The sequence below is a fragment of the Pelophylax lessonae genome, assembly GCF_965119305.1.
Source record: "Pelophylax lessonae genome assembly, chromosome: 1".
NCBI classification, from domain to species: domain Eukaryota; kingdom Metazoa; phylum Chordata; class Amphibia; order Anura; family Ranidae; genus Pelophylax; species Pelophylax lessonae.
The window spans coordinates 684,329,522-684,346,608 of NC_138768.1; positions in this window are offsets into that span (position 1 = coordinate 684,329,522).

Genomic DNA, 17,087 nt, shown 5'->3' on the forward strand with positions numbered 1-17,087 from the left:
AAAATCCCATCACCCGGCATTCTCTGCCTCTCACCTCCAGAACTTGACCCCACAGGGTCTAAAAGCATGAATCAATCTCCACGATGATCAGCCAAAACGATATCAATAGGACCAGACAATTGCCTCCAGCATAACGATATCCCAAAATCACAGAGGATACTCTTTCCCAATAAGCTCCAAAACATATGAATAAAAGAGGAAACAATCTAGTGCTCTCTGTTGCAGGAATAACATTTTATTGCTCAAAAAATGGTATTGCACTTACATTATGTCCCGGTTCAATGGGCATGTAAATAGCAGAGCATGCAGCGTGCTGTGAGGTATCTGGCTTCCGTGTTGTGTGGCCGACGGACCGAGTGACCAATCCCCCGTACGCGTTACGTCTGGTGGGCGTAGACTTCTTCAGCGGGGATGCTGATAGGTCAATAGGTCCGGCTTTTTAAGCTTGAGATGGGCGGCGCCTATTTCGTCATGTCCGGCGTTTCACCATCGCCATAGAGACTCAATAGTCTCTCTGGACAGGAAGCGGAAAAGGCGGGCACGATCATGATGTTTACTACAGCTAAGCCACAACTATGTGTATTGCCGTGGAAACGGATGTCTCCAATCATGATACACTCTAAAATGAATCGGCTGCAATTTATGTATTTAAAGGAAAATGTTTTAAAACACTACCTTAGATAATTTTATTACTGGCCATTAAAGATTCATCAAATACAATCAATCTTTGATTATAATGATGGTCAATCGGACCTGACGGCCACACTATTAACCAGTCACTAGATGGCAGCATACTGCATACTCATAGGTCGAACCTCAAGAGCCCTACATGTAAGAGTTGGAGAACATGTAAACAATATAAGTAAGGGACTTACTACCCATAGTGTATCTAGGCACTTTAAAAATTACCACCATAAGAATCCTAGCACCTTAAAATTCTGGGGTATTGAAAAAGTCAGCTACCATTGGAGGGGTGGTAATTTTATTAGACAACTCAGTCGCCGCGAATCCTTTTGGATCTATGAGGCGAAGGTTTTAACCCCTTTGGGCTTGAATGTTGATTTCGATCTTAATTGTTTTATTTCAGACAGATGAGTTTTATGGTCATTTTATTTATTTGTAAATTTTTATATACATGTTTTTAATATTTTTTTTTATAAAGGTTTAATGTCACAATATCTTGATTGTATTTTTATGTATTTTTAATAATTATGCACGTGGTGTTTTATAAAATATTGTACTCATTATATTTTGCCCTAAGAGTATGCAGTATGCTGCCATCTAGTGACTGGTTAATAGTGTGGCCGTCAGGTCCGATTGACCATCATTATAATCAAAGATTGATTGTATTTGATGAATCTTTAATGGCCAGTAATAAAATTATCTAAGGTAGTGTTTTAAAACATTTTCCTTTAAATACATAAATTGCAGCCGATTCATTTTAGAGTGTATCATGATTGGAGACATCCGTTTCCACGGCAATACACATAGTTGTGGCTTAGCTGTAGTAAACATCATGATCGTGCCCGCCTTTTCCGCTTCCTGTCCAGAGAGACTATTGAGTCTCTATGGCGATGGTGAAACGCCGGACATGACGAAATAGGCGCCGCCCATCTCAAGCTTAAAAAGCCGGACCTATTGACCTATCAGCATCCCCGCTGAAGAAGTCTACGCCCACCAGACGTAACGCGTACGGGGGATTGGTCACTCGGTCCGTCGGCCACACAACACGGAAGCCAGATACCTCACAGCACGCTGCATGCTCTGCTATTTACATGCCCATTGAACCGGGACATAATGTAAGTGCAATACCATTTTTTGAGCAATAAAATGTTATTCCTGCAACAGAGAGCACTAGATTGTTTCCTCTTTTATCCATATGTTTTGGAGCTTATTGGGAAAGAGTATCCTCTGTGATTTTGGGATATCGTTATGCTGGAGGCAATTGTCTGGTCCTATTGATATCGTTTTGGCTGATCATCGTGGAGATTGATTCATGCTTTTAGACCCTGTGGGGTCAAGTTCTGGAGGTGAGAGGCAGAGAATGCCGGGTGATGGGATTTTATGAGCACTCAAGTCACACATATTTTATATTTCACCGGATCACCAGTGGACTGTGTGTTTTTCTTACCATCTACATCTTCACCTATGAACTTTTTTACTACTATATGTTTTTAATGATTTTTGTGGCTTTTTAAGGATTTACTTTAATTTGTCATAATTTATTGCAATACTGGACTGCGCTACACTATTATTTATATATGTACTGAGGGTGTTGGATTACACTTGAGTGTTAGCTGCTGGTCTAAGTTTATATTTATTCAGCGCTGAATCTTCTATTATTTTTGTTATACTGGTTTCTTAATCCAAGTGATTCAGCAGCAGAATATGGAGGTTTTTCAATATTTGGAAAAACGGGAAATTAAGGTTAATGAGATCTTCTCAAACAGACCAACAACTTCTAAAGATCCTGGAGATCTAACATATTTATTTAAGAAGTTAGGTTTTTTGTTTGAAAAGAAAATCAAAGTGTGGTGGGACATAGTGTCCTTCGAACATTATATCTCTTCCAAATTAGTCCCACGTCGTTTGAGGTGGGATATTCCCCCTAATGATGGGCTATTGGACAGTGAGTCCATAAAAGATTGGGAAGATTTCTTTACTGCCAAAGGTTTAGAACTTTTAGTATTTTTATTAAATCGAAAAAAGAAAAAAATGACCATATTAGAAACTCAAATTAAAGATATTAAAGACAAAGTGGAATTGGTTAAAGACCACCCAGACTTAACTAGACTAACTAATGAACTCAAGTTAAAAATGGAAAAATGGGATAAGGAAATACAGGAAAAAAAAAGAAAGGCAAATTCCAGCGGGACTTGGGGGACTTTAACACAAATGACATTTATAAATGGCAACAATCCTTCCAGATCAACCAGGAAACTCCTGAAATGGAAGTTAGTGGTCCCTCTCAAAGTAATAGTAACAATGGAGCCGTCCCCAAAAAGAAAACATATTATGCCCCTTTGCCAACTCCCCGTGCACAACACATCCCTCAAAATAATGGGGTACATCGAGATCGGAGTAGAGGGGGAAGGGGTAGACAGAATTCTTCTAACCCTCCCCCCCCCAATCACAATTATTACCAGAGAGCCGATAATAATGGAGGGGATGGGTGGCATGTGGTTAGGGGTAGGGGTAAAGGCAGAGGAAGAGGGAGAGGTAGAGGAAAAGGTAAATTCCAACAACATAACTATGTCCAATATAGACCCTATTCTGATACGCCATTACGTAATAGGTTTACCCCCCTCCGCCATATGGAAGAAAATGAGGAACATAATTATTTTTTAGAGGAAGGGAGGTCCCCATGGAGGGGACCTCACAACCAATTCCAATCCCCAGCTCCAGGAACCCCAATCCAGAATCACGACTGGAGAGGGAACCATTATCAATTAGACAATGTCAACCAGAGCCTAGGAAAAAGAAAAGACAGAGAGGATGCCGAGGAGGAAGACGAACCAAAAAGGCAGAGGCCCAGATAGGTACAGGTATCTACAATCTTAGTGGGGTTCCCCTTACAGAGGATGAATTAAAAGTCCTAGATAAGGGGCTAAAATTTGCCCCCATTAGGAATTTAAATAAATTCCAAACCTATGTAAACATACAGAAATTCACGAGACAGTTGAGTATTAAGAAATATTTTTTATCTAATCCTGTCATTCGTAATTCATCCTCCTCTACATTTCAACATTCTTCTCTGCGCAACAAATCTACCTTTAATCCGCCTGGACAGGACACTAAGCACCTTGAGGTGTTCAAACACATGGTGTGTAGTGACCTTGAAAAATTGAGATATAAAAAAGCCTATGACCCAGTATATGTTAAACGGGGTATAGCCTCTCTAGAAAACCGGAGTGATATTGTCATCCGTCCGGCGGATAAAGGGGGTGGATTAGTGGTACTCAGTGGTAGCTACTATAAAAATGAGATGTTGAGACTCCTGAGTGACCGCTCCACCTATCAAATTTTATCAAAGGACCCTATGTTAGAGTATAAAGAGGAACTGCACAATTTAACGACAAGAGGTGAACTGAGTGGAGTCCTCACTCATAAGGAAGCTCAATATTTGGATCCTTTATTTTGTAGGAGGCCTATAATATACTTCTTACCCAAGATACACAAGCAATTGGAGAACCCACCTGGCCGTCCTATAGTTAATGGAATTGATTCCATCACGGCCAGGTTGGGACAATATATAGATTATTTTCTTCAGCCTGTTGTACGAAAAACCAAATCCTTCCTCAAAGACACGAAACACATTATTCAAATACTCAGTGTGTTACCCAGCTCATCTGAATGTATATTGATTACAGCGGATGTTGGATCTTTATACACTATAATTGACCACTCCGATGCTCTTTGTGCTGTAAAGTGGGGTTTATCACAAACACAATTACCCAGGAAGCAAATTAGGTTCCTTCAGAGAAGTTTAAAGTTTTGTTTGAATAAAAATTACTTTTGGTATGACCACAGTTTTTACTTACAAGTCAAAGGTGTTGCGATGGGGGCTAAGTTTGCTCCCAGTGTGGCCAATCTCTTTATGGCCCACTGGGAGGAACAAGCTGTTTTTGCAGACTTGCCCCCACAGCTTATTTGTTATCGTCGCTACATTGACGATCTGTTCATGATTTGGCAAGGTGATATGTTAAGTTTGGAGGCCTTCATGAACAGATTAAATAGTAATGTAAAAAACATCGTTTTAACGTGGAATATACAACAGGAAAATATTGTGTTCTTAGACTTGGAAATTTTTAAAGTTGATGGTGGTTTTAAAACTAGGAATTATTTTAAACCCACAGATCGAAACTCTTTTATCCCCTTGGACAGTTGTCACCACAGACAATGGTTGTGCAATATCCCTCGCGGACAGTTCACACGCTTAAGGCGCAACTGCACCTTAGAGGAGGATTTTATTGCACAATCAGACACTTTAACAGGAAGGTTCTTGGAGAAGGGTTACGACAAAAAAGACATAAAGAAAGAATTAGAATGGGTTAAAAACACAGAGCGAGATCGTCTCCTTGAAAATTCCAGATCTAAGGAAATTGATACACAGTCCCGGCTTGTCTTAGATTTCAACATCCAGCACAAAAAAGTTGAAAAAATTGTCCGTAAGCATTGGGCTATCCTCAAAGAAGACAGGATCTTGGGTCCTGTCTTGTCAGAACAGCCCAGGTTCATCTACAAAAAAGCCCCCTCGTTAAGAGATAAAGTAGCTCCAGGAGTAATCAACCCACCCCGAGTAAAAAACAATGGCATTTTTCCGTTTTTGGCAGGCTTTTATGCGTGTTGAAAGTGCGCAACCTGTAAAAGCTGTAGGAAAAACATTAAAAAACGAAAAAGTTTCATATCCACGGTCACACAAAAAAGTTATAACATAAAAAATCTGATAACATGTGCTACGCAAGGCGTAGTTTACATGTTAGAGTGTGACTGTGGGCTACAGTACATAGGTCGAACCTCAAGAGCCCTACATGTAAGAGTTGGAGAACATGTAAACAATATACGTAAGGGACTTACTACCCATAGTGTATCTAGGCACTTTAAAAATTACCACCATAAGAATCCTAGCACCTTAAAATTCTGGGGTATTGAAAAAGTCAGCTACCATTGGAGGGGTGGTAATTTTATTAGACAACTCAGTCGCCGCGAATCCTTTTGGATCTATGAGGCGAAGGTTTTAACCCCTTTGGGCTTGAATGTTGATTTCGATCTTAATTGTTTTATTTCAGACAGATGAGTTTTATGGTCATTTTATTTATTTGTAAATTTTTATATACATGTTTTTAATATTTTTTTTTATAAAGGTTTAATGTCACAATATCTTGATTGTATTTTTATGTATTTTTAATAATTATGCACGTGGTGTTTTATAAAATATTGTACTCATTATATTTTGCCCTAAGAGTATGCAGTATGCTGCCATCTAGTGACTGGTTAATAGTGTGGCCGTCAGGTCCGATTGACCATCATTATAATCAAAGATTGATTGTATTTGATGAATCTTTAATGGCCAGTAATAAAATTATCTAAGGTAGTGTTTTAAAACATTTTCCTTTAAATACATAAATTGCAGCCGATTCATTTTAGAGTGTATCATGATTGGAGACATCCGTTTCCACGGCAATACACATAGTTGTGGCTTAGCTGTAGTAAACATCATGATCGTGCCCGCCTTTTCCGCTTCCTGTCCAGAGAGACTATTGAGTCTCTATGGCGATGGTGAAACGCCGGACATGACGAAATAGGCGCCGCCCATCTCAAGCTTAAAAAGCCGGACCTATTGACCTATCAGCATCCCCGCTGAAGAAGTCTACGCCCACCAGACGTAACGCGTACGGGGGATTGGTCACTCGGTCCGTCGGCCACACAACACGGAAGCCAGATACCTCACAGCACGCTGCATGCTCTGCTATTTACATGCCCATTGAACCGGGACATAATGTAAGTGAAATACCATTTTTTGAGCAATAAAATGTTATTCCTGCAACAGAGAGCACTAGATTGTTTCCTCTTTTATCCATATGTTTTGGAGCTTATTGGGAAAGAGTATCCTCTGTGATTTTGGGATATCGTTATGCTGGAGGCAATTGTCTGGTCCTATTGATATCGTTTTGGCTGATCATCGTGGAGATTGATTCATGCTTTTAGACCCTGTGGGGTCAAGTTCTGGAGGTGAGAGGCAGAGAATGCCGGGTGATGGGATTTTATGAGCACTCAAGTCACACATATTTTATATTTCACCGGATCACCAGTGGACTGTGTGTTTTTCTTACCATCTACATCTTCACCTATGAACTTTTTTACTACACTGGAGATATAAGCTAAAAAAAAGAAAAAAACAGACAAAAGTTTGTGAAGTCAAGGGGACACTTTGAAAGGCAATAATATTGTTCTTGTGAACTGTATGAACCGTGGATTAAACTCTGGAACAGCATAAATAATAAAGGATGATTCTTATTGACTCCAGGCGGAAAATAAAAACTTTACTGCTATAATGTGGGGGTATACACAAAATGGATGAGCATGGTTTCAAGGGCTCACCTGTTCTATATGCATGGTATGTGGAGTTATAGGAGCAGGGTCATCCTGAATCTGCATCTGAACTCATTTGAGTTGACGCTGGGCAAGAGTTATGTTTGGGGTCCAGAATTTTCAAATCTCTTAGCAGGCCTAGTCCTTCCTTTATTGAGGTGACCACATATGTTGAGTCATTTTTAGTAATCATCAATTTTTGTTGGGTAGATCCACTTGTAGGGAATGTGGTGATTGAAGAGTGGTTTAGTGATAGTTGCTAGTTGTTTTCTCTGCTGCATTGTATAGGCTGACAGATCTGCAAAGAATGAGAGGTCCGCCTTGCTACCTGAAAGAGATTCTTTATTTCTGGCAGTTGCCAGAAGCCTTTCTTTGATATGAAAAAAGTGGATTCTCGATATGGTGTCTCTTGGGACGTTATCAGGAACATGGTTAGGTTTGGGCAGCCTATGAATTCGGTATATCACTAGATCTTCCGCCGTGGCATCAGGGATAGCTTCTCTTAGTATATTAGTTAGGAATGCTTTCAGGTCTTGTTGTTTAATTGATTCTGGGATGGCCCTTATTTTAACGTTGTTCCGTCTAGACCTGTCTTCCAAATCAGCCTATTTTACTTTAATCCTGTGAATTTTCTCATCCCTTTCATTATGCGAGTCAACCAATTTGTTGAAGGTTGTGGCAAATTTGCCCATTTTGTTTTCAATGTGCGAAACTCTATGGCTGACTTCTTCCATATCTGATTTGAATTAATGTGCCAGGGAGAGGATGTCCGCATCAATGGTGGTGCATAGGGACACTGACATATCGTTTAAGATGGTGTCCATGACTGGCTGGTTTTGATGTGGGGAATTCAAATATAGAGTCCTGAAGTTCCCTTGTTAGGTCTAATGAGGTGTCTGAAATTTATTGGCTCCTGGGGCCCTTTGTCATGGTGCAATTTAGGTTTCGATTTGGCCGGACTGGAGGATGTTGATGATGTGTTTAACCACTTTACTACCAGTCACGTAACCTCTACGTCGGCTGACTTTGAGTGGTTATACCGGGATGATGCCTCTAGCTAGAGGCATCATCCCGGTACCGTTGTTTGAAGCCGACGGTCGGCTTTCCGTCGGTAACGATCGATGCGGCTCGGGAGCCGCTCGATCGTTACCCGGGGGGGCGGGAGGGGACGTCCCCCCCTCCCGCCGCCTTCCGCGGCTTTGCTCGGGGCTACCGTCCCACCGGGAGCCCCGAGCACCCAGCCGGCACATCCGCCGGCTGGATGGAGTCCCGATGAATGCCGGAAACGGCATCGATCGGGTCTCCGATGACGTAACCCGGAGGCGGCGTCCATGACGTCACGTCCGGGTTACTGTGCTGCAAAAGGCGGCAGATTTGAAAAACGGCTGTATGCAAAAATGCCGTTTTCGGCGTTTTGCATACAGGGAAGTGTAGTGGAGGGGTCTAGGGTCTTTTAGACCCTCGATCCCTCCATAAAGAGTACCTGTCACGACATATTGCTGTCACCAGGGATGTTTACATTGCTTGTGACAGCAATAAAAGTGATCAGATTTTTTTTTTTTTTAAAAACCTGTAATAAAGTTTAAAAAAAAAGAAAAAATAAATAGGAAAAAAAAAAAAAAAAAAATTTAGCCGTCCCCGTCACCGTTAGCTCGCGCACAAAAAAAAACGTATACGCAAGTCGAGCCGCAAATGAAATCGCTGTTCAAACCACACATGTGAGGTATCGCCGCGATCGCCAGAGCGTGGGCAATAATTAAAAAAAAAGAGCTACACTCTAACTCTAAACTGGTAACCGTTAAATAAATTTAAAGCGTCGCAGATTGAGATCTCTATTGACCGTAGTTTGTCGCCATCCCACGGGGGGGCGCAATTTTAAACCGTAACATGTTTGGTATCTATTTACTCGGCGTGACATCATCTTTCACAATATACAAAAAAAATGGGCTAACTTTACTGTTTAGTATTTTTTAAATGCAGTGAAATGTGATTTTTCAAATTTTTTCCAAAAAAATGGCGTTTTAAAGACCGCTGCGCAAATACCGCGTGACAAAAAATTTTGCAATGACCGACATTTTATTCTCCAGAGTCTTTGCTAAAAAAATATATATAATGTTTGGGGGTTCTAAGTAGTTTTCTAGGAAAAAATACTGGTTTTAACTTGTGAACAAAAAGTGTCCGAAATAGGGCTGGGGCTAAAGTGGTTAATCTTGGTCCTTCTGCCCCCCGTGGGGGGGGGGGGGTGACAGGATTTCTGTGACATAAGATTTGGTAAAGTACCATGATGGGCTGAGGGGCTGTGATGGGTGCGCTGTGTGGCCGAGGCGCCATCATGGAAGTAATATGGGTGTGGCGTGTGGAAAAAGTCTGTCATTTTTCCTGGTTTTTGTGGACCTTTTCTTTTCTTGGATTACATGGTAAGTCATGATGCAGCTATATATGGTAACTTAATTGATAGGTATGGCTCTGGATGATATTGGCTGGACTGGTGAGCAAATCGTTATATGGATTATTCCATAGTTCTGTCTTTACCTGCGACTAATTTTCACTGTGACGGGTATAAAGTGTATAAATGATAGTCTTTAGGTAATCAAGCTTGAGGTTGCCAAGTTGGTGACACAACAGATGTGTTAAGTAGCTGTCTGGAGCTTGGAGCTGAGATGTATAGTTGTGGGAGAAGGAGCTGTCCTGTCTGTGTGCTGCAGGTAATATGGGGGATGAAGGTAGGTGTGTACCGCGCTCAGGAAAAAATATATATATATGTGTGTTGACTGAAATAAAGGTGAACTTCAATGCAGCTGTTCAGAAAGGTAGTGACCAATTGTGTTAAAGTGCAGTGCAAATACAGCGCAAAGATCAGTGAAAAAACTAATATCAATAATAAGTTGCTAGAATGCAGCTGTTCATAAATTATGGTGACCAAAATTCATAAGTAATATGGGGGATGTCATGCGCAGTGACAACCGCCGATTTCCCCACCCAGACTCGGGATAGCCACCTTACTAGCCCGGATGGTGCTGTGGGCTTCTAAGAGCCAATACCCAAGGTAAGAACTTGTATCTCTTACCAGGACCTCGGATAGGGGCGCTAGGTCCGCGTTAAATGCAATGGCGGCGGCTTCTGGAGTTGGCTGTGAGTCTGCTGGGTCGTCAATCGGGACCTGGGAACTCGATACAGTTATCCACCGACTCTTGGGGTGTTGTACAGGTGACAGGGATGCTTTTTGGCTCTGTTTCACTCACAGGCAGCTGGATGGCAGTGGATTATTGTGGACGGTGTCCAGAGCTCCTCTCCCTTGCTTCCAGCTCGTTCTGCTTCCGGTCATGCCCCCTCATTTTAAAGGGAATTTTCACTTAGCCCAATGAATATGATGAGAATTCTCACATGCAAGACAAGTTAAAAGGAACTTTTGCTTGTACACGGTCAGATGATGAAAGTACAAACAGTTTCACCTCATTCATTACCCAAGTAAAAATGTCCTTGCAAATTAAAATTAAGTTTGCACTGCGAACATTCTCTGCTTTTTAATTTAATCAGGGTAAATGTCTCTTGCAATAAAAGATGCTTACCTTCCTCCCCACAAATGTCTAAATTTGTACACCAAGCTGATGTCTGTTGGGTGACAGGATGAATAAACTACCATGTGCATGTGTCTGATTTATGTCAGTACGTCAGTATGGCCAGGTCAGTGAAGATGGCTAAGAGATTCTAAATCTGGAAGAAGCCAGCAACAGCAACAGCAACATCATATCGTCATGGGGTACAGTAAACTCCAGAGAAGTGTCTGTTTGAAGTTTCCTTCTTACATCACTGGCTATTATACTATATCAAGTATAATATTTAATAAATAGAGTAAATTACATTAAAAACTAATATATTATCTTAACAAGAATTTTCCCCACCAAAGAGCTTGGAATATGAGGAGACCCATGTTACACTCTTGTTCTGTTTACTCTCCTGGGTACAACATTATCAGCTATAGAACACTTTTATTAACTTTATTTATGTATATATGAAGGTTATTTAAATAATTTGAATACACTTCTTTATGATCCCCATTGATTTAACTGACAGGAATATAAAAGCTTACAAAAGTAAACTTCCCTTAGCAAGTTAGAGGTAAGGAAAACTTTACATCAAATGTGAGCTTTTTCACTCAGCAAAATACATTTTTTAATTGCAAAAATAGTAAATGTTTTTACATAAATCTTTTTTTTTTTTTTTTTTTTTTACCTGAAGCAATGGAAAATGCCTAAAGTGTCTTTCTCCTTCATTAGTCAAGTGTTTTTTTTTTTCAATAATCTTTTGTTGAGTTTTTTTCCATGAGAATGGAAAATAAAAAACAAGGTAAACAGTATAAGCATTACATAAGTCTTAACAACACATGGCAGGGTGTAATAGACAAGGTCGGTAATAACAAACAGCTGTAGATAGGGCAAGCCCATTTGGTTGATAGAAGTAGGATTCAAAGCATTGTCTAGCACCTGCAGACACCCCATCTGGGAACATACCGTGTCTCGGGGTGAAGGCAATGCCTCTAACCATGTGTTATTTTAAGTCCATAATTTTATTAAAAAAAAAAAAAAAAAAAAAAAAAAACAAAGAGAGGAGACTAAGGGGTTTTAACAAAGGAGAAAAAAAAGTGAGCAGTTTACGCAAGTGCCTAAAACAGATTGAAGGTACAAAGATCATTATGGGGGCATTAGTTCAGTACATTTTCCTTATTTTACAACAATATTTGTTCTCCATAAACTCCATGACCTGGCAAAGTTGGTATATTTTAGGGCATTAATTGCCAGGAGGCATTCATAGGAGTAATTTAGGTCTACCAACTTAATCACATCAGAGAGATTGGGGGTTAGATTTGATTTCCAATTTCTCATCACTAAGGTTCGGGCTGCATGTAGGATGTGGGTGACCACAGGGTGGAATTTGGGTGGATATGAGTCTATCTCAATGTTGAGTAAGGCTAAAGCTTGGTTGGTTCTCTAAGGACCTGGTAGATTTGCTAAGTAGTTGGAAGATTTGTTTCCAAAAGCTGGTGAGGTTTGGGCAACTTCACAAGATTTGCAAAAAATTACTTGATTGACCACATTCACGCCAGCAAAAGGGGCATAAGGTAGATGAGAACTTGGCTATTCTGGCTGGGGTGTAGTACCATCTATTGGTAATCTTTAGGGCCAGTCCTGAATGGTTAATGCAATGTGATGCTTTGTGGATTGATTTTACGGTCGTTTATCATTGATGTGGGGTGATAGAGGTATGGAGATCCTGTTCCCACAAACATATAGGATTAGATTTATGGAATTTGAGCTTGTCTTTTAGGGTAGAGTAGAAAAGGGATATACCCTTGGTTTTGAGGTTAGGGTTAGTAAGGAAGATCCAAGTTTTTGGGGAGGGATTTAATTTAGGGGGCGGTTGTTTATCTAGGAAATGGAGTATTCTAAGGCACGTAAATCTTGTTTGAGTAGGGATATTATATTTTTGTTTTACTTCTTCCAGTTCGAGGGATGTCAGACATATTGGCAATTCCGTAGTTGGTTAATGTTTTGGTGAAGAGGAATGGTATCAGTGTTTCTAGTATGTGGATAGGGAGAGAGGGGCGATGGGTTCTTTTTCTCCCATATTCGGGGAGTTGAGGTGTCTTCATGCCGGTATAGAGGCTTGCATCTGTAGGGGTAGAGAGGAGAGTTCTCTCCTTTTCCAGTTATCGCTTAGGAGTAGCAGATACAGGTCTCCTTTGGGAGCATGGGATGCTTCTATGTCTACTCTAGAGTTGCTGGGAAACCAATGTTTCAGTCGGTCTAGTAACGCTGCTCAGTAGTAGTCTGTTACATCTGGGAGACTTGCACCGCCTACCGATTTATGTTTGATCAAGTTCAGCTGTGGGCATCTGGCCCTTTTTCCCTGCTATAGAAACTTCTGAATGGTAGCGGACAAGGCTTAAAGGTAGTGGGATGGGATGGGGAAAGGCAGGGCCCTAAAGAGGTAAACAATTTGGAGGAGGATAAACATTTTCAGAGCCGCTAATCTACCATACCACGAGAGCTCAAATTTGGCCATTCGTTGCCTTGCTTTATCGATCCTAGAGATTAACCAGTTTAGGACTGCTCACTGTGCTGCAACTGCGGCAAAGTTGCAGCCCTGTGTCCAACGGCGTAGATCTACGCCGCTGGACTCCTAGATGTCTCGGCTGCCGGAGGCTCGCTCCCGCTGTGTTTAGACACAGCGGGAGTCTGGCCGGAGGAGGATAGGTGGTGATCACCGCCTCTCTTCCCCGATCGACGTGAGTGAGAAAATCCACCCGCTTGTGTAAATAAAGCGGGCGGATCTTCTCTGTGACAGACAGGAGGAGATCACAGGATTCAGCATAGCTGAACCTGCAATTTTTTGTCTCTGTCACAGAGCCCCCTCCCCCCACACACATCAGTAAGCATGAGGCATACATTTAATCCCTTGATCACCAACAGTGTTAACCCCGTCCCTGCCAGTGTTATTATTACAGTAACAGTGCATATTTTCAGCACTGATTACTGTAGCAATGTCACTGGTCCCCCCAAAAGTGTCAAAAATGTCAGTTAGGGGTCCGATATGTCCACCGCAATGTCGCAGTCCCACAAAAACATCACAGATCGCCGCCATTACTAGTAAAAAAAAAACAATAAAAATTACAAATCTTTCCCGTAGTTAGTAAACGCGATAACTGATAACTTTTGCGCAATCCAATCAAAATACGCGTATTGCAATTTTTCTTACCAAAAATATGTAGCAGAAAACAAATTGGCCTAAAATGTTAAAAATTTTGATTTATACATTTTTTTTTTGGGAATGTTATAAATCAATAAATAACCAAAAAAAACTATCAGCGCAAATAATGTACAATAATAGAGTATAAAAGTGATAAACACCAATAAAATATGTGCTCTGAAAGCGCTACAATAGGTGCACAAATCCGGCTGCATACACTGAATTGTGCCAACACCTGACAAATAAAAGCAATAAATCATATATAATAGTGATGCCCAAGATACAATGTGAAAAATATATATAGGGAATAACAGTACAATAGATGTGTATAAAAATCAATAAGTGTCCATAAGTGAATCAATAGTGCTCAAAAATGCTCAAAATCATCAAAGCCAAAAAAATGTCCAGCTCCCAAATGGAAAACACCTCAGTGAGTGGAAAGGATCCCTTCACCATATAGGTTGGCCTCTCACCTTAATGACAGACCCGGACACACGGTTGGCCTCTCACCTTAATGACAGACCCGGACACACGGGTCAATACCAGCTGGTTGTCCTTACACAGGAGACAAATGCAGGAGGTTGTAATCAATCTCTCACCGCCAGGTATCGTAATCATATAAAGGAATAAAGAAGGAGATCTAGTGCTCTCTGTTTAAGAAGCTAGTAGCCGTTTATTAAATAAAAGCGGTACTCACAAACAAGGCACTCAGCAGTGCGTGCTTTCAGACCCGGAAGAGATGTGGCGTCGGGTACGCAGGCTCCGCCCCATACGCGTTACGTCAGAATTCCCTCAAAGCCTCGACTTCCTCGGGAAAGCCTCGACCGAAGAAGTCGAGGCTTTGAGGGCATTCTGACGTAACGCGTATGGGGGGCGGAGCCTGCGTCCCCTGACGCTGAAGCTCTTCCGGGTCTGAAAGCACGGGTCTGCTTAGTGCCTTGTTTGTGAGTACCGCTTTTATTTAATAAACGGCTACTAGCTTCTTAAACAGAGAGCACTAGATCTCCTTCTTTATTCCCTTATATGATTACAATACCTGGCGGTGAGAGATTGATTACAACCTCCTGCATTTGTCTCCTGTGTAAGGACAACCAGCTGGTATTGACCGTGTGTCCGGGTCTGTCATTAAGGTGAGAGGCCAACTTATATGGTGAAGGGATCCTTTCCACTCACGGAGATGTTTTCCATTTGGGAGCTGGATTTATCTTATGGACATTTTTTTGGCTTTGATGATTTTGAGCATTTTTAAACACTATTGATTCACTTATGGACACTTATTGATTTTTATACACATCTATTGCACTGTTATTCCCTATATATATTTTTCACATTGTATCTGGCGCATCACTATTATATATGATTTAATTTTATAAATCAGAATATGAAAATATTGTTTTTTTTTTCAAAATTGTCGCTCTTTTTTTCAAAAATTAAAAATTGCACAGGTGATCAAATACCACCAAAAGAAAGCTCTATTTGTGGGGAAAAAAAGGATGTAAATTTCATTCGGGTAAAGCATTGCACGACTGCGCAATTGTTCGGTAAAGTAACGCAGTTCCGAATCGCAAAATATGGCCTGGTCAGGAAGGGAGTAAAATCTTCCGGTCTTAAAGTGGATAAAAATACGCTCATTGAGAACTTTTTTGTCAAAGACATGTAGCTAAATACATTTTGGCCTAAATATATGACAAAAATTGTATATATTGTATATTTTTTAACTGTCAAAGTAGAAAATGCCAATATTTTGCACAATTGTTGCTCTTTTTTTTATTAATATCGCAAAAAATAAAAAGTGCAGAGGTGATCAAATACCATCAAAAGAAAGCTATGTTTGTGGGAAAAAAAGGACGTAAATTTTGTTTGGGTACAGCATTGCATGACCACGCAATTGTCAGTTAAAGTTGCGCAGTGCCAAGTTGAAAAAAGTGGCCTGGTCATTGAGCAGCCAAATCTTCCGGGGGTAAAGTGGTTAAGGGCTTAAAATTAGATGACAGTAGGGATTTTTAGGAGGTTGTTAGGGTAATGCCTAAATATTGGAGTCCCTCAGGTTTCCACAGGAATGGAAATTGCGATTGAAGCGTTTTTTTTTTTTTGCTTCAGGAATCCATAAATCTAGGTTAAGGGATTTTGATGCATTAATCTTGTAAAAGGATTTTTGGCCGAACTCCATTAGAATTTTGTAGGCATGAGGGAGGAAGCATTCGGGGTCAGTGAGAATAAGGATAATATGATCCGCAAAGAGAATAATTTTGTGAGCAGATTTTTGGATGTTAAATTCAGTGACTTGTGGGCTCAATCTGATGGCCGCCACCAGAGGTTTGATCATTAGATTGAAGATCATGGTCGAAAGTGGACAGCCTTGTAGGGTACCATTCGAAATAGAGAATGTCTTGGACAAAAGACCAGACACGTTAACTTGAGCTGAAGGGTTCAAGTATAGCGCTAGTATGGCAGAAAGTATGGGTCCACAAAATCTGAACTTGGCCAAAACCATGGACATGTATGTCCAATGTACCCTGTTGAATGCCCGCATCTAATGATAATAGCAGGGAAGGAGTCCAACTAGCCTGTGCACAATGTACAGTATTCAATATGCACCTAGTTGCGTCCGAGGTCTGTCTTCCTGTAACGAAACCCATTTGATCTCTGTCGATCAGGGAAGGTAAAACAAGCATCAGAGGTTTAGCCAACAGTTTAGCGTAAATTTTAACATCTTTGTTTAATAATGATATTGGGCAAAAATTAGCTGGGGAGGTGAGGTCTTTCCCTGGTTTGGGTAGTGTCACCACCTGTGCCTTCAGCATCTCAGGGGGAAAAGAGGATGTTTGAGTTGCTTTGGAAAAAGCATCCCTTAAGTATGGGGACAGGATTTGGCCAAAGAGCTTGTAGTACTCGTTCTGTAGACCATCAGGGCCTGGGGATTTACCATTGGGTAAAGAATTATTAATTTTTGCAACCTCTGTCTCAGTTATTGGGGCATTAAATTGTTGGAGGTTCTCCTCCAAAATCTTAGGGAGGTTTAATTTAGCTAAGAATTGTTGGATGTCAGAGGTAGGGGGCTGCAGAGTGTTGGGGTCCTCTTTTAGGATGTGTAGCCTAGTGTAATAATTGGCAAATTCACCTGCAATCTCTTGGGGGTTTGTGATCTTGTCATTGAGCGTTGGATGGATTAGGTGAGAATTGCAAGATCTTGTCTGTGCTGCTTTGAGCTTATTTTCTAGGAATTTCCCTGCTTTGTTTGAATTTGC